The 18718-nt window shown below is 37.4% G+C and overlaps 1 pseudogene across 1 annotated transcript in view; it reads right to left on the reverse strand.

The window, feature by feature from the left end:
• Positions 1 to 16414, reverse strand: part of LOC131035768 (large ribosomal subunit protein uL10-like) — a 40314-nt pseudogene extending 23900 nt beyond the window's left edge. The window contains exons 1-4 of the transcript XR_009104000.2: positions 16196 to 16414; positions 16041 to 16103; positions 15855 to 15920; positions 9264 to 9380 (exon numbers count right to left, since the gene is read on the reverse strand). The product of XR_009104000.2 is annotated as a large ribosomal subunit protein uL10-like (transcript). The remainder of the gene's footprint in view (positions 1 to 9263; positions 9381 to 15854; positions 15921 to 16040; positions 16104 to 16195) is intronic.
• Between the last annotated feature and the right edge of the window lie 2304 nt (positions 16415 to 18718).

Here is an 18718-nt window from a genome sequence, read left to right on the forward strand (position 1 = left end):
TGCTAATAATAATTTCTTTACTTCTTGTTGGATAAGGGGTTCCAGTATTGGGTTAACTAGCCTCTAGCGTTGTCTGAATGGTTTACTTCCTGGCTTGAGAGGAATTGTATGCGTAATGATGGAAGTGTCATAAGTCTTCAAATCTTCGTAACTCTAGGCTATGACACCAACAAACTGTCTCATGGCAAGATTATACCAGCTCTTTCTTTTGGTGTACAAGCTTTGTCTATACATCCATTCTTAACTTCATCTTCGGTTCCCAAATTTATCTTTTCATAATGGTCCCCTTCAATCTTTTGTCTCTTTGCTCCATTGATCTGATCTTGATCAAATATTCTTTCCAATTGTATCATTCCTCTGGGAATGATGTTTGTCTTTAAATTCAAAACACCATCATTATCAAATTCAGCCTCTTTTGTTCCCTCATCTCCATCAATAATGTGTTGCAAAAACGTCTGAGCTTGTCAGGAACTCGCGGATATGGTCATCATCATTGAACACTTGGAAATTAGAAACATTGTTGGGAATTGATGGTATCGATGATAACTCTATTGATAACTGGATTATGTTGTTCATAGCGAGCGGCTCCAAAGAACTGGCTGCCTGTGCTAAAGAATTTGCCATTTGATTGTCTGACCGGTTCGTATACTGGATATTGAAAGCGTCAAAGCTCTCGATGAGGTCCCACACTCTGTTGCGGTGATGGGTTAATCCCTTATCATGGCAAACGCATTGTTTTCTTACTTGCTTTACAACTACTTCTGAATCTCCAAAGGCTCGTAAAATTTTGGCTCCTTTCTTTAGGGCTAGCAGTAATCCATGAACCAATGATTCAAATTCTATAAACCTGTGAGCCTCGAGGTATATTTCTCCTTGTGGACTAGTTAATTCAAAACCAACTCCGACTCCTTTCTTCGATCTGGATCCATCAAATTTGTTCTATTGTTCTATTGACTGAGGAGGTGATTGAACTAGTGCATCAGTAGTGTTGTGTTCATATCCACTTTGTAATTGGTTCACTTCAACATATTCAACTTCTTGTTATGTTATTTGATAGGATGTTGAAGCTTGTATTTCAATAGCGCGATTACGGCGATCTTACAGTTGATCTATTTCAGTACCTTCGACCTCTCGTTCCTTGGACTCTTGTATCTCAGGATCTTGTTTTTGAGGATCTTTCTCTTGGTCTTTTTCTTTATTCTCAATTTTATTTTCTTCTTCACTTTCCTCAGGATCTTCAAACTATTGAAGCTTTTGGCGAGCTTCTTTTATGGCTTTTTGGCACATTTTGCATGTGAACTTTGAATGGGACACGTCATGGATGTGACACCAATTGGTCAACAGTAGCTCGTAAATTCTACCTTTCGGCTTACACTTGTCCAAATAAAGTCCTTAAAGTTTTCAAATAGCCTTTCATCTTTGTTTTGATAATCAGGTGTGACTACTGGTGCAGGTTTTGATCCCTTTTTAGCTTTCTTCTTCCTGGATGATGCGTGTAATGTTAAGATTTCTTCCACCTTAGGTTTATAAGAACTTAAGTTTGTCTCGAAAAACAATATTTCATTGTTTTCCCCATATTCAGTGATCATTAGTTTTAGCTTTGGTGTACTGTCAATCTTTATCTGATTTGAAACTCCTTTCCATGGCAGCCACATAGGAGAAAAGTTGGTGGAAATATATCCGTTCAATTTCCTCGACCAATCTCTACTCAGGAGCATCCCATAACCATCTGGGATATCGACGACAAAAATATCGATACAACTCTGCACTCTAGGGTTTGTTGCTAGCTGCATGTGAATATTATTTAATTCTCCAACTACAGGAACTTCGGTTTTGTCCAACTAAGTGACCTTATTGTTGGTTCGTGTAGGTATCACTCCTCATTTCTCGCACATAACGAGAGGCATCACATTGCTGGAAGCACAGGAGTCTACTAAACAATTATGTACAAGTTTTCCAAATATTCTGACTGACAATAAGAACGGAGGAAGCTCGTCTTTTCCTTGGTAAAGGACCACTGGATGTTTTACTTGATCACTGACAGATCCTTGTTTTTGTGAAATTTGTGGGAGCTCATTCGTCAAAATCTCTTCTTGGAATATATATGTGTCCCCAAGAATTTCTTCTGGTGTGATATCTTCTTATTTTGAACTTCTTGACGATGTTTGGACCATTCCTACAAAATTAGGAGGTTGTTGTTGTGGAGCATCAATCGACATTTCTTGTGTGTCTTGAATAACATTTGTGTTTGCCGGAGCATTGGATACATTTCTATTTGACATGTTTTGCGAAGTGCTCCTTGAGGCAACAACTTCAGTTAAACTGTTCAGGAGTGTTTCTCGAATCTCTAGAATTTTCATTAGTTCGAACACGGGCAAGTTGACCTTCATCTTCTTAAATTCTTCTAGTACGTATGTACTTAGTCTCTTCAACTCTTCTCTGGGATGATCTCATACCTGAGCTTGCGACTATCCAACCTAAGGGGTTGTTTGTTGCCTTTGTTCAACTAGTGGTGCAGTAGCTTGTCTCGCCCCATTTGCTTGGACATTTTGCTGAAGATATTCAGGTGAATCTCTTGGAGGAGATGGCACATTAGTAGCATTGGATTTGGTGGGGTCTGGAAATTATTTGGAGGAATGGATGTGGTTAAAGGTTCGTTTTGACTGACATTCCTTTGATACACCTTGAGGGGATTTCCAGATGTCTGTTGAAATGCTTGGACTTCTCTGGTACCTTCCACCAATACACTATTATTCAATGGGGGAAAACTATAACTGTTAATTACAGCTGGTTGGTCCGGTGGAACTTGAGTTTCCAGCCTAGATTGATACTGTGGCGTCTCTACTGGGCCATTTGCAGATGCGGGTGGGAATCTTTGATTCAGCTGGTAAGACGCATATTCTCTAACACTCCCAAGAACAAGGGCTTGGTCGTATCTTGATGCGGAGACCAGCTCATATCCCGTCATAGAAGGATCTTCTGTATTTCTTTTCTCATTCTTAAAAATATCCATTGCTACCTGGAATTCATGACAATTTAATTGGGAATGCTGATTGGTATTGTGCAGTCTACACCATCCTGATAATGCTGCTTCAGCCAAGAATACTTTGTCTGCGGGACGACTGTCAACAACAGGTTGATTATCTAAGGGAGACGGTACGGTACCGTTGTTGGGTCCAGTATTCCATGTTTTCTTTTGGAATCCTTGATTATTCCCTTGATAATTTTGATTGTCTCTCTGGTAATTTTGATTATCTCTTTGGTATCCAAAAGAACTTTGACCCTAGTAGTTCCCTTGAGTCGAGTGATAATTCCTTTGCATACTTTGTATTTGATTATTCTGGTTTCTCAAATATGTAACTTTGGTTGACAATTTCTTGACTTGGTCAATCAATTCTTTCATTTCATCCTTCTCTTCCTGAGTTCGAACTGAGGTTGTTGTATTTTTGAAGATGTACTGGCTATGAGGGTGGTGCTTGGGAAATAGGTCCTCCTGGGTGAAGGACTAATTGATTGTGCTAAGTAGGAACCGGATTCATTACAGGAGTATGTTGAGCCAAAGCTCGATTGATATCTTGAATTTGGTTTTGGGCAGCAGGAATTCCCAAATAATTGAGCGGCCCTGAAGTAGTACCTACTCCCAAATCATTGCTAATTGTAACTGCTGCAGCGTATGCTTCTTTTATATTTGTTGGGACTGGATTCTTTGATTTTACAAACATAGCAATAAGACAGTCTAAGGCTGCATAAAATACTTTTAGTGCTGCAGCATTATCCAAGTTGTAAGGATCTCGCAACCTTGTGTAGGCCTTGTGGAATCTATTATTGAATATGCTGATCGGTTCATGCGGCTGTCTCTTCACTTCCACAAATTGTCTATACAAATCTGTTGGTGAAATTGGTGCTCTGAATTTCTCTAAGAAAGCATCCTTCATTTCTTGCCAATTGTGGATAGAGTCAGCCGGCAGATGGATATACCAATACGAGGCTTCTTCATCAAAAGTATATGGGAACAATCTGCAGGCGACATCCTCTTCTTGGATATCTCTATTCTGGAGGAGATCTTCAAAAAATTTAATATGTTCGTCCGCAGTGCGGCTCAGGTCACCACTATGAAACTTGGAACAAAATTGTTCCGAGTTTTTCGGCATGTTATGGTAAACAGTAAAGACCATAGGTGATGCATTTGCTGGACGCCACGCCATTGGAACGTTTGCCTGACGTACTCCTGCTTGGATTTGCTGAGCAACTAGTAGCGGGGATGCTGTTGGCGATACTGTTTGAGTTGGTGTGCCTTGCACTGGTGTTGTGTGAACTTCTGGGAGTCGGGTTTCTAGCACTGGGATTTCTTGGGTATCTCTTGGAACTGAAACCTTTGAAGCAAGTGTTTAAAACAAGCTCAAAATATGGAACAAACTGCAAATATCTTCTTCAACAGGTATCTCTTCTCTTGACGAACCTTCTTCTTCACTTGTTGCGACTGTTCTTTTCCTTTGCTTGATTCTGACAAAAAATTATAATTGTACAAACTTTTTGGATTAACTCGGAGCTGATCTTAGGACTCTTTGGAACTTGTCCGATGAAGGGGAATTTGTGCGATCCAGTGTGACTTTGCTTAATCTTGTCGAGGTGGTGCGATAGCGGGTTGAGGAGCTGGTTCAACGGTTTGTGGTGGTAGTAGACTCTGTTCTCTTCGTATTTCAGCATCAATGCGATCAGCAATTTCTTCTTCCTCGAGAACAAAGCACATTCGTTGCCAATCGGCGTAGCCTCTTTTTGCTTCCCACGCTAAAGTGTACAATTCTGTGATAACGTTTTCTTGCTTGTCGTTGAGATTCAAATCTGGCTGCATTACAGGGTCGGGATCTCTACCTAGTTCAGAAGGAGTGATTGGTAGTCCCATTTTTCATCATTTCCGACTGAGTGGCTGATTTCGGAGAAAGTCACCATATATCTCTATGAATCTGCTGTTGTAGGGCTAAGAATCTTTGTTTCTTCAGATCCTTTTCGATTTCTGCTTCAATTCTTCGACCTTTCTCTTCTTCTTCAGCAATAATGCAGCTTACTTGTCTAAATTGAGTATGGCTTGTTGCTGACTTCCAAGCAAGCAAATGTAATTGATCGGTAATGTTCGTCTGGTATAGTGTTGGTTCTAGTTGCTCAAAAGGTATGTCAAAAGGAAACTCATGCGGCAACACCATACTGCTTCATGCCTACTATTTCAACTTGTGAGTAACAGTTACTTATGGAATTTTCACACCAATTTGTGTTGCATGTGGAAACAATAATCAGGCCCTCCTTCTAGCGCCAATTTATGTTGGTGTCTATTTTATCATCTACCAAACATTAGAATAAAATACCACAAGGATACTCTATCCTCTCCTGAACAAAATCACTACTTGTGCCAAGATTGCGAGAAGACCACAAGGCAACTCCAAGGTCTACATGTGCAAACAAGCAACTTTAGTGGGATAGCTTCTTGGGTAGTGTATGCTGAAAATCTCAAGGGGGACTTACGCTTATCAACTGGTATCATTCACAAGTCAGACTTAGGCGAATTTATCAATGACTGCTCTTTGTTTTTGGATTTTTGGATTTAGGGCTTCAAAATTAAAAAAAGGGGTGAGGGTTTAGGGATTCTATGCTACTTCTAACCTATTCCTATGAACTCAAGAGATAGTAAAGACTGGGTGAAACTGGTAACGACACTTTGTTTCGCCACACTGGGACAACTATGCAAAGTGGGTGCAATCTTCTAGGGTTGTGCTTAAGATTTTCACACTTATGAATAATACTAACAATTGAACAATATTACTCAAAGCAAAAGTTAAGCATCCACATCAAAAGCTCAGGCTAACTTTACACATTGAATGAAAATCATCCATCCAACAAAAGTATGAGCAAAATTTCACCAATCTAAACTTATCAATCCTTCATTCATCTAACAACTTCAAAGCAAATTACTTAAAGCAAATCTAATCTAAGTGTTGAAGAAAATATGTAACCATGCAACCATTTAGCAATAAAAAGATTTCAAGACAATACTGATAATGAACTTTTATCACTCAAATAGCTCTACGCAACAATTTCATAAATCTCTCCACATTGAAAATGAAATGAGAGCGAGTTTATATAGAGTTTTTGAAAGCAAAAGAAACGGCCGAGATCAATCTAAGATCGACGGCTGAGATCTAGACAACCTAACGCTAGATAGAGTTTCCCAAAATAATATCAAAGATCAACTTTAAATGAGACAAGTGGCACAAGATGCTATTTTTTAGGATTGCATCCCTTTCTTCTGATATTCAATGAATTTGGACACAATCTGGTCAACCTCCTCCATTGTGACATGTGGCAACATGTTGATTCTAAACTCTAACCCTTCCAGGTCATCAGCACACAGAGCAAAGGTGATCTCCCAGTCTAATTCCTGCTTGTGAAAGGCATCTCTAATGGACAGGAGGTTCGACGCCTTAGCCAAATTGCTTTTCAAGACTGGTCTTGTGATGACAAAGAAGATGTTTTGAACTCTGACTTTCAAATTCTCCAACTGCATATCATTTTCCCGGATAGTTTCCTTTCCAAGCATCTCAACAACTATAAGGAAAATCTTGTCCTGAATTACCCTTATTTGTCCTTCTATTCTATCAGCATCAACTTTCACTTTTTCCAAGACCTCATTCTGTGCAATTAGCGTCCAGTGCCAACTGTTGAAGTCATAGGCAGCCCCTAGTTCAATTATATCTTGATCAACCAACTCTTGAAGCGAGACTCCTTTCAGCTCTCTAAGGCATGAGATGATTCTATCTTTGATATCCTAGAAGTCAATCCACACTTCTGCCATGGGTTACTTGACTGAAGGTAGGAGTTTGCTAGTGCTTGGACAACTTTTCTTGTGCAGGAGGCAGACTTGGAAGATGCTTGGACATGTATGCTTGGAAGGAATTCATCTTCTCTTTGTCATGCCAACTTGGAAGACTCCATGCCAAGGCAGAATTTGAAGAGTCTTAGCCATCTTCGACAAGGCGGACCTTAATGTGTCTTGGGCATGCTTCCACTTCATGTTGCCTTTGCCATCCTTCTTGACCTTGGTGGACTTGGAAGTCTATGTGCCATTCTTGAATGTGCTTAGGCTTGGACATGATTCCAAGCTGATCAAACCTTCTTCCCTTATCATGAGCGAATTTCAACTTGGACAGCTATGTGCCATCTCCATGCTTGACTTTATACTCGATCAGCCATGTTCATGTCAAGTTTTATCTGGAACAAAACCCTAATTAGGGTTTTACCTAACTTTTTAGTTTTTACCCGTAGAGACCAAATTTTTCAATTCTGAGAACATGGGTAGTAATGATATGGCTTGAGGATCAAAACCCTAATTCCAGAAAAAAAAGCAAATAAAACATAACCTTGCTTTTTGTACTTAAGAGGCAAAAAATTTCAAATTTGAAGACATGGGCACTGACCAAATGACCTAAGGAACAAAACCCAAGTTCTACTTTCAAAAAAGCAGAAAAAAGCAAAAAACAAAAAAACAAAAAAACAAGCCAAAAAAAGCTTCTTCTTGGATTGGGCCCAAAGTGCCAAAAACAAAACTTTCTAAATTTAGAAAAAAGCAATAAGCAAAATTTCCAAAAAATAGAGAGTTGTCAAAAATGACTCAAAGCAATTGCGATCCTCGTCCTTCAGACCTTCTGAGCACTTTGATAATGTCCAAACACTATTCTAACCATGAATTCCTCTACTTGGCTTGGGATGACTTCAAAAATTCTAACTCCTCATTTGCAAAAAGATTGGTGATTAGCAGTTGCAACGCCAAAGCAAAACCCTAAAAAGCAAAAACAGGGGGTCCCCATTTGCAATGGGGTGATGTGTGAAATAGGTCACAACAGGTATTACCTCCTTTCTAAAGGACGTAACCTATGTGATAGTCAAATGGTGGACGTGAACATTAGCAAGTCACGTCTCTCCCAGGGGGCGTGACTTTGTATGCCCGATCTCCATAGACTATTTTAAGGTGCGTTGTGGCATTCCACATGGGAAGGATTAGAAAGAAAAAAAGGACGGGAGATTATTAGGGGATAGAAAAAGGACACTGCCGCAGACTGGAGAATAAGGCAGGAAGAGGTAAAAACAACACACAGATTATTTCTACAGGAAGAATATTATTATAGCAGATCAGAAATATTATTTCTGATCAGAAACATTATTATAGACCAGGAATATTATTGCAGCAGACTAGAATATATGTAGGGAAGACATATACAAAGCATTACACCAGACATAATATAGAATTACAAAGAACATAAATATATTATTGTCACCAGCATAAATATATATATATATATATATATTGTTGGACAGGTCTAGAAAGTAGAATCTACAGATTGGAGGAGAACAACTAAATAAGCATCAATCTCATAAAGAGCAGAGCAGTCTTGAATACATTAAATCAGACATATAAATCATTCTTGAAACCATTATTTATTGCAGGTTGAAGCAGTTTTATTTTCCATCTGTGGATCTAATACAAGATATTAAGTAACCATTCACATATTTAATCATAATCCAAACCCTATATGGGGAATTCTAAGACAAATCAAGTAAAGTCCCAATTGTCCCCAATCACAGTAGAAGCATGCGCCCTCGAAAAAGGATGAGCAATGGGAAGGTGAAAAAAATTAGGATAGTTCATTGCAAATACTCTTAAGAAATATTCCAACGAACAGTATTGGGAATTGCGGCAATGGGATGCATGCTTTTGGGTCTTCTTCAACAATCCACTATACAGGTCTGTTTCACTTGTTTCTTTTCCTAAAATTGAGTGCATTGTTACAGTTAATAACTTCATTCAATAAACTTTGTAGGTTTGTAGTTTTTCTGTTTCAATCCAGATTTTATGTTTTTAGGCTAGGAAAAATAACAAACTTTTATAAAAATGAACCAAAAGAAAATAGACCAATGTAAAAACATGTTTAAGACTCTAAACCATTTGGCTGTGGTCTAGAGATTGATAAAGAGCATTGACCTGTAGAAGACACAAAGTTCAAATTCTGAATCTACTTGCCTAGATCCCTTGTTTGAAAAATTTGTGCGAACAAGTTTACAGAAAAAAAAGAAAACTTAAAAAGTTCCTTAACTCTCCCTTGGTGTAACCAGAATAAAATGGACATTTGCCAACATTAAGATATAAAAAGGATTTTGTATGTAAACAAAATGACTCTTTCAACATCAACAACAATGCAGAAATGGAAAGGACAAACCTCATTGAGTGACCTCATGAAGGCATCCTGACCTGCTTTCTCCTCCTTGCTAATAACTTTTCCAGATGACAGACTGAAAGCCCTGCGACTCAAATACTGATAACTTATCCCCACCCTCTGAAAAACAATCATCAATAAAATATTAATTAGAACACATATTATGAAAGCAAGCATTTATGATTACATGTTAATTAAAGAATACATATCTAAGATATTTATTTATAATTACCTTTAAAAACACTCTAAAGTAAAAACTAAAACATTTATTAATCAGGTTTACACAATGAATGCAATCACTCTGATAATTTTTCCCTCTGCATATTTTGAAGTAAAAAATAAGTCCTTTGAACTGAGATATTGATCATCTTCGTATTCCTGCCTATATTGAAAAACTGCTGATGTAGAGGAGGCTCACCGCCTTCACAATCTGTCATGGGAGTATTGATGTCACAAACAGTATCAAGTCAACCAATCAACACTTTAGCCTATTGCAAAGATCCAATCGAAATCATAACAGTTTAATCATAAAAAAGGACCTTCTAGCCAAAAGTTCAGCTTAGGTGCAAGGATAGTTCAACTGCTAGGGAAAACCATTTAAGTGTGTGCATGTGTTTTAACCTGCCGATTCTGGAAAATTCTAGTTCAATTAGCCTATTTTATGATTTAAACAATAAGTAACAATTATTGAGTAAGCTGCTTCTTTTATTGACCCTCATTGATATATCATTGTAGATTCTATCTTTCCATATCTTATTTGAAACTCTTTATTTTCAGGTTTCTCAGATCTGCTAGTGACTGAAGCTCTCATCCTTTCTCACATCTGTCATCGATTCACATTTATATCTTAGAATCTGATTTGCCGTCCTAGTCACCCATGCTACCAGCAAACAAACAACCCAATCTGCAATTGTCTACGATGCTACCAGTAAATTGATTTTCCTACCTGCAAGACATTTAAAGAAATAAAAGCATACCACAATATAGAGTCCAACGTGTACTATTCTATTTGTAATATTATGACTCTTTGTGTCTAGGTGTGATTCTTGCAAGGCAGCAGTCTCCATGATTCCATTTTTCCTTTCACAGCTGCTGTCCTTCATTCCAACACAACCCTTTGCATGGAATCATTCTCTGTCATGCAGTGTACAAGTTTTGAAGAAATCTACGTCTGTTTTTTCTTTTTTCAGCATTTAAATATGAATTTGAATGATAAGAAAATAAAAATACAAGTTTTTCTTCTAATATATTATTGTTTATAAGGTCGACTGTACTGTTAGTGAGTTGCTATCAAAAGTGCACACCAATCAGCACCACGCTACTCATTCTCATGCACAACACTTTTATTGCCCTTATTGCCAGAGAAAACACAATCATTTGAGTTCATCAGTCCAGTTATTAATATAAGAGTCAAGATTGAGCAAGAAACATGGAATGAAATAGAGTAAGGTTAGAGGAAGAATCTCCATTTTCCAGTGTGTGCTAGCTACAAGAAGCTAAAGAAGGTCAAAGGATGTTGGATAAACAAATTGAAAGTGTTCAAATTTCTCTGTGTCTATTAGACAATAGTGACCTTCCTGACATGCTTATGACCAAGGGGAAAGTTTGTGACCTATCTAGGCTACTAGTGACCTACCTAGGGGGCCACTGTCTAAAGTGGGTGCTTGATGCAAGACAACAGATAACTGTTGCTCCCAAAACTTGACTCAAACTCAAACACAGCTAACAACAAAACATGACAGAGACTCTCTGTTCACAAAGTTACTTTGATTGCAATTAAGAAACATAAACAAATCTACAAAACATAAAACTACATTGATGGCCTATCAGTTGGCCTCTTCCTTTCAACTCTGCACATCCTCATTCCTTGGTTGATACCCACAACTCTTCCTCTTTCTTGGGCCTGCAACCATCAAGACTGTTTTCAGACCACACCCACACTGTGCTGGCTGATGCTTCAATATACAGCCCTCTTCCTTGAGCCGATACCTCTCCTCAATGCAGCCACTATAAATCTTTCTCCGGCATGCACACCTTTACTAACTTACCCCATTTATATCTATATTTGGTATTTAGGAGGGATCAATGCCTTTACCGCTTCATATTCCATTTGCCGAATTCAATACTTTTCTCCTCATTCAATTGATGTCTCTTCATTTTCCCCCAATCTGCAACAAGCCGATTTGGTTACTCCTCTCACTTGCATTTGTCTTGATTTTCATTCACCTTCATCTATGTCTTACACATTGTCTTCACCCTTCTTCTTGGATTGATATAAAATAGGAGCTGAGCCGATTTTGGATGATTGGATTTTTGGGAGGCGATGTCCAACACATTTGTTTGACAGTTTCTAAAACCTTTTCAACAGATTCATTTTGTGCATACCTGCAATCATTGTTAAAGAGCCACATGCCAGGTCTATGCTTCCACATTTTGCATACATGTCTACCAGTTTACCTGCCTAGTCTAAACTTCCTTAGCCACATCATTTCTTTGAGGAAATCTGTCAGACAGTTCACATACCCTGTCTATGCTTACAAATTTGCATACATGTCCAACAAGGCAATCGCAACTTCAACATCTGACAAAATTATACTTTGATGGATGTTCATACTAGTTTCCAAAGGTCATACTTAACAGACCGACCACCGGCTAGCTTATCACAACCATTTGAATAAAGAGATACAAAAACAAAACAAAACTGAGAAAAACAAATTGACAATTATTTTGGGGCAGTGGTGATTACTTGTCGGCCCAAGTGTTCCTGCACCAGTGTTCATATTAGGTTGTAGAAAATAGTGTCTAATGTTTAACAACCCCTACACCTATCAATCTTATACCTATAGTTGGCAAAAATGGTTGGAAAAGTGGTTGAAAGTTAATAGAAGCTATGAGAATGGAGTTTTTGTGCCTAGGGCACGTTTGGGAGCTTGCCTTAGTCAAGCCCTAGGCTTTAATGTTTCAACATAAAAGTATTGGAAGAGTTGGAAGCATGTGATCCTGTGTGCAGTTGTAGCTATGGCAGTGTGTGTAACTACAATGGTAGATTGCGAAAAATGGTAAGTTTATAAGGTGCAAGATGATGGAGAGAAAGAGAGGCAATAGGATGGATAAAATAGAATTTTTTTATAAATAGACATGTCGAGTGCAATCTGACCATTAAAAATACATTAGGGTTAGATATTAGGGAAAAGATAACCAATGGATGGAAAAAATGAAGTTTAAATTGCCGGGAACAACAGTGCAGGATGTATTATTGTCTAGAAAGACACAAGGATGAAAGCAAGGAGGAACGAGTTAACAGTAGAGGGAAACATGTTTCAAATGAAAAATCTTCTTGTTATATGAGTCAATCATACAACTCACAAGAACCCAAATGTATATAGAACATTCCATCTAATGATGATCAACAAGAAAATCATGGAATATACCCTTGCCCATGTCTACAAACCCTCTCCCACATACATTAACTAATACATCATCAATCAAAACTTGCATCATTGAACAAGGCTCCAATGATGCGAACTCATCCTCAAATCAAGCCATGTGGAGCGAATTACCAGAGTCAACTAATCAAGTCCTAGAGGAAAGAGACGTAAAAACAAGGACTTTGCCTTTGTCCATAGACTTTGATTTTGAAGATCCAAAGAATGAGATGAAACGTTTGAAACTAAATTTGGAACATTCATATTATTCTTCTAGATAATGTGCCTCAAGTGATCTATTTGATTCTCATGCATTTGTGTTCATCGTGACTAGATTTCTTACAGCATGAACATTTGATCTTATCTTCTTCTATTTTTCATTCTTAAAAGAGGTCAGATTCTTCTTTGAAAGCACAAGATTTCAAATTTTGTTTTCTTGTGTGCCATACTTCTTATCGTTCTTGGGTTTACTATTTTGTTTCTATTCCTTGTCACAAGAAGCTCTCTAGCCTTTCGATCACTTTTACATCTAAGTTCAGTACTTAACAGTTAACACAAACCAAAAATTCTCAACATGAGACAATACATAAGAATACCTCACTAGTTAGCTCCCAATGCAATTTTGAGACTCCATTCTCAATTTGAGCTTGAAGAAGTTGTAAAGTAAAGAGTTCCTTTGGGAATCTTGATTGCTCTAAAGCAGACCATTTAAATGTTGTTGCGTGTTCTTGTGATAGCCTAGGGGTTTAAGAACAGTTGTAATAGCCATTTGGAGTAATTGAGTGTTTGCTCACAAAATCTAGAGTTTTACCCAAAAGGGGTTTCTCCAAGATACCTTGGTTCTCTTTTCATGGTGTTTATCTGTGATTTGTGATCCTTATTATATATTAATATAATTATGAACTGTGTTATTACATGAAAACAATTAAAAACAAAAATTAGAACAGCATAATTGAAACACAATCATTATTATATGAAGGTCCACAAATGACCAAAGTTGGTAAGACTCGAAAGTAAAATTATGATGGCAAGCAGGATTGCTCACTCATGTGATTGCACCATATCAAAAATAAATTGACCAATTAATTTTAATTAACGATGTGTTGCCATCCAATTTGGCAGGTGTCATTGTGTGAGTTATATATTTATATTTAGCAATCCCTCCTATTTTCTTTGTCCAGTCAATCTCTTTTCAAACCATTGTTTGTTGATTGGGTAACCACAATCACTCCTTGAAATGCCCAATGTGGATTATGATTATCGGTCCAAACTGTCTATGGAATTCTGTAGAGGATTCCACAATTCAAACACCAAAACATTAACTTGAGGCTGTTTCCGATGGTTGAAGACCTTAAGCAGTGGCCTTCCAATATTCCAGAACGAAAACCCCTAAAGGAGATCGGACAGAAGATCATTGCATTTCCAAGAAACAGGTGCAATGCTGCTTGATTTATGAAGTGAGCAGAGTATGATCTCTAATATCTATGAATAATTCAACGATATTTCTGCCTGGTTGAAAGCTGTAACCAGCAACCTTGTAACATACAAGACCAAAAACCCTGTCAAGGCAATACAACAGGAAAATAATTGCATTTCCAAGAAATAGGTGCACTGTTGCTGAATTTATGGAGAAGTGTACAGAGTATGATTCATATGCAGAACACACGCCAGTGAAGATAGAGCTCTAGGAACACTAGAAGGAACAAAAGGATGAGTTTCTATGTAGCCACAGCTAACAAATGCAAATAATTCCATCTGATGCTACTCATTGACCTCATTTCAGCTCTTTTCCACAGACACAACTAGTGTGCTGTGTTGAACAGAGAGATTACATTCTAGTACATAGCTCATTAACATGCATGGAAGTGCAAATATTAAGCACGGCATCAATGTCAATCAAAAAAATACTATTCAAGGAGATAACGAGTCAAAAATTATGGGGCAACGAGGAGATTCACCATTGGCGACTGTTGACATAAAATCAGTTTATGGGACTGATTTCGATTGTGTGAAGACTTTGATAAGATTAACGCAACACAAAAGAGAGCAACATAGATATATATTTTATCCTGTTTCTTATACTTTATACTTGTATGCTGCAGTTCAAACCCCAGCCCTGCGTCTTGTTCAGCACATCTGCAGACCTTTAATGGCAGCTCCCCAAGGAACAGCCATGTCACTGGACTTATCTTAGTCAAACTCTTTGCTTTTCATCATTTGTTAGCTACTGCTGCTTTTCCTATCACCAATTCTCTGCCTTGTGCCCGCTGCCAATTGAGTGAAGTTTATTCTGGCATCACCAGTCACCTAAGCTCACATTTCTTGCATGGGCTTGTCCAACAAAGGTCATAATGCCAGGAGAGTTAAGCTTCTTTGATAAAGTGTTGGACACTTTTCTAACAGATGCATCAGGGAGGCTTCTATATAAATGACTTACCCCTGCAGTAATGGCATGCAATTGAAGATAATGAATGATTTTCTTCAAATACCATACAGTACCTTCAATGATCTTTGCTTTAGTCACATCGGAAGGCTTTGGCTAATTGAGGATGGGCTAATCCTTGTTGGATCAATCCTTGGCTCTCCTCCTCGGTGACATGTCCCAAGTACTTCAAGGACTCTTCTGCAAACTCACATGTCCCTGAATAATTTACTGAACACATAGCAGATTAGATATTTTATATTTCCACTTTCTTTTGTTTTTCTGGGCTACAGTGTTATGTCTTTGTATCACAGCGTTTTGAGCCTATCTTCTGGATCCTCATCGGGGTATAGGATGAAGGACTCTCCCTGAACTCTGCAAACTCCCATCAAATGTTTGTAAAAAGGTGAAAGAAAAAGGTAGTTTTTAAGTGACCCTCTGATAACCACCAAACCAGTGAAGTCCACTTATATCAGCATTCCACGACGATTGTTTTGGTTTGCTTACCTTTAACTACCAAACCCTCTCACGGATTCGAATAAAATAATATATGACCTCCGATATGGAATACAAATGCCTTCACCAGTAGGCCTAACTCTGGCTACACTATCTAAATGTGCAGGAAAAATGTAGAAACGGATAAAGAGATATAAAATGGAAATCCCAAAGAAATAAAATCTTCATTAGATATTTATCCATATAAAAATGCCGTACAGCTAATATATTGAGCATCAAATAAAAGGTTACCTGCTCCTTGTTAAGTTCTGTAAAATCGCAGGGCACATTGGGGTTGTTGTGCTGAGAATCCAAATGCTGTAAAACCGGTCGCACCATAGAAATGATTATAATCATTCCAAACAACGAATTAAAAACACTCAAAAATTCAATTTACAAATTAAAAAACTGCAAAGAATGGCTTGGATGTTCGCTTACATAATTCAAGGCCACTGAAAAATGGCGCAGCGTCGGGCTGGCCCTCCTCACACTCAAGGCCACCTGCAAATCCAGTATAAATTGTTTACAAATTTTAACAAACTATTATACATTTTCCAATGAAACGTATATTCATGGTTAGTATGATAGTTCACCTCTGTCATATGCGCAGCCTGTGCAAGCGTAAACATCTTCGCCTCTAATTTTCACGCTCAGCTGTTCATTAGGCTCCTGTGTGCAGTTTTATTTTGCATTAGATAGGTGAGATTTCCATAAGCCCTACAAAACAAGAGACGCAAAGCGTCATTTTCATGCTGAGTGTTAAAAATGTGGATGGTAGAGGAGAAAAGAAAATCTGTGGGTGTTAGAGGGGAGTTATAAAAAGGTTAATGTACATGTTAGACATATGGATGATTTCAACCATTGAGTTGAAATTCAACGAAAAGTATTAGTATATGTGTAATCAACATTATTAATACTCAAGGAAGAGAAAACAACCCCTTTCGCTACTAGGGTAAATACATTTAGTTTTGCTATACTAATTTTCAAAATGTTAATTGTATTATTGTTTTATGTATTTGTTTGACTATATAATTGTTTTAATATATTGATCATATTTAAACAAATTTCTTGAATGATTCCATTAAATTAGTTCTCTACATTCTTTATCTTCTACTAGTTCTTTTTTAAAGATGTTTGCAACTTCTAAGGCACAATTTAGAGCATGTGTGTCTTCGTATAATAACATGGGTTTACTTAAAATGTTTTATAAAAATAATTTTTATTGCATTGAGAAATGTAATTTATAGTAACAATAAGAGGTACAGTGTACTATTTAAAATGTTCATTTATTTTTAAATATAAAGATATCATAATTTTAAAGTATATAAATAAAATTATTATAAAAGTTAGATATAAAAATATTATTTAGTGTATTTAAAAAAAAAATTAAAATACCAAAATAATATATGGTGGTATTTTTAAAATAGAAACAAAAATTACATATAAATATAAAATACATACTAAAACAAAAGCAAAATAAAAACTTAAAATAAGAGTTGCGACGGTCAAGAAAATCCCAGTGTATATCCTTCTACAAACTGCAAATGGTGTGTGGAGACAGCAGTTAGAAATCAAAAAAGAGATGAGCCATTGCTCCAGATGTGGTAGCAAGTCACATGAAGTAGGGAATTGCAGATTGTTTGTCAGGAAGGTTAGGAACCCCTTCAGAAAATCAACGCAACAGTGGAGGAGGAAGTCGGAGAAAATGATTATGGATTCGGTTGTTGTGAATCACAAAGTACAATCTCCTCGGCAAAAAGAAAAGGAAGGAAACTCTCTAGCGGAGAAGGGGGGAGAAGCCACGGTACCAGAGATTAGGATTGCAGATGCGCTCCCTTCTTCTGTAGAAGGAGAAGGGTCCTTCAGAAAGGAAGTGCTAGGATCCAAGGAAGGAGATTTAGCTCCGTCACCCCCTAGAACTATAAACTTTAACAAAGGTCTATCAGACACTGAATTTGAACTGGATAAGGATTTGGAGGAGGATTTCTTCCAAGAGGACGACTTGGAAAATGTCGATCCGAGATGTATCAGCCAATCGACGAACATCCTGTTGGGCAAGGCTAAAGGACCCAGAGGTAGGAGAAGCAATCGCCAAAAGAGGGAAGGATGCGCCAAGGAAAAAGGCATTGTCAGCGTTTTTGAATTCATGAGGAAATCTATGGGAGAAGGTTTCTCCCTTGGCAAAAGATGAAGATCACTATGTGGAATGTCAGGGGTCTATCGGCTCTTGACAAAAGACGCTTGGTTAAATGAGCGTTGTTCAGAAGTAGCAGTGATATAATTGCCTTACAGGAAACAAAGATGGATAAAGAGAAGGTGAATAGCTTTATCAAGTCTTGCAAGGTCTGGGAAGGCATCTTCCAAGAAGCCACAGGGGTCGTTGGTGGGTTGGGTGTTATCTGGAATCCTTCACTGGTTAATGTAACACTTTTGGAGAAATTCGAACATTGGATGTTATGTACAGTAAATAGTTTTAAGGAGAGCTTGAATTTCCCCCTAATAAATGTCTACGGTCCAACAAAAACTATAGAAAAGACTCAGGTATGGCAGGTTCTTACGAAAAAAATCTCAGAAATCGGGAATGACAAGATAGTAGTGGTTGGCGATTTTAATGCCTTGCTTGATTTGGACGAGAAAAAGGGAGGCCTGAGAATGTCAAATAAGATTATGGAAGATTTTAGAGAATTTGTTATGCAGAATCAATTGATGGATGTTGTTCCGAAGAATGGGATCTTCGCGTGGACTAACCGAAGAGAAAATTTTGCCCACATCTTGAAAAGATTGGATAGACATCTCATAGGAGATGTAGACGTATAAAAATGACCATATTCCTAAATGAATATTTTATGTTCATTTCTCTATTTAATTAAATCCAATTTAATTAAATTACCCACATTCCTCTATTTAATTAAGTAAATTACTCAATTTATTTAAATTAAATTCACTAGACTTCTTTTTACCATTTAATGAATAAATCATTTTATTCAATTAAACCCCCCCTATCCACTTTTAATTAAATTCAAATTTAATTAAATAGTTATCCTAAATTGAATAAATCTAATTTATTTAATTTCCCCAAATTACAACCAAATTGAATTAAATTAACTTTATTTCAA

Source organism: Cryptomeria japonica, chromosome 5 (genome assembly GCF_030272615.1).
Source record: "Cryptomeria japonica chromosome 5, Sugi_1.0, whole genome shotgun sequence".
In the NCBI taxonomy this organism is placed as follows: Eukaryota; Viridiplantae; Streptophyta; class Pinopsida; order Cupressales; family Cupressaceae; genus Cryptomeria; species Cryptomeria japonica.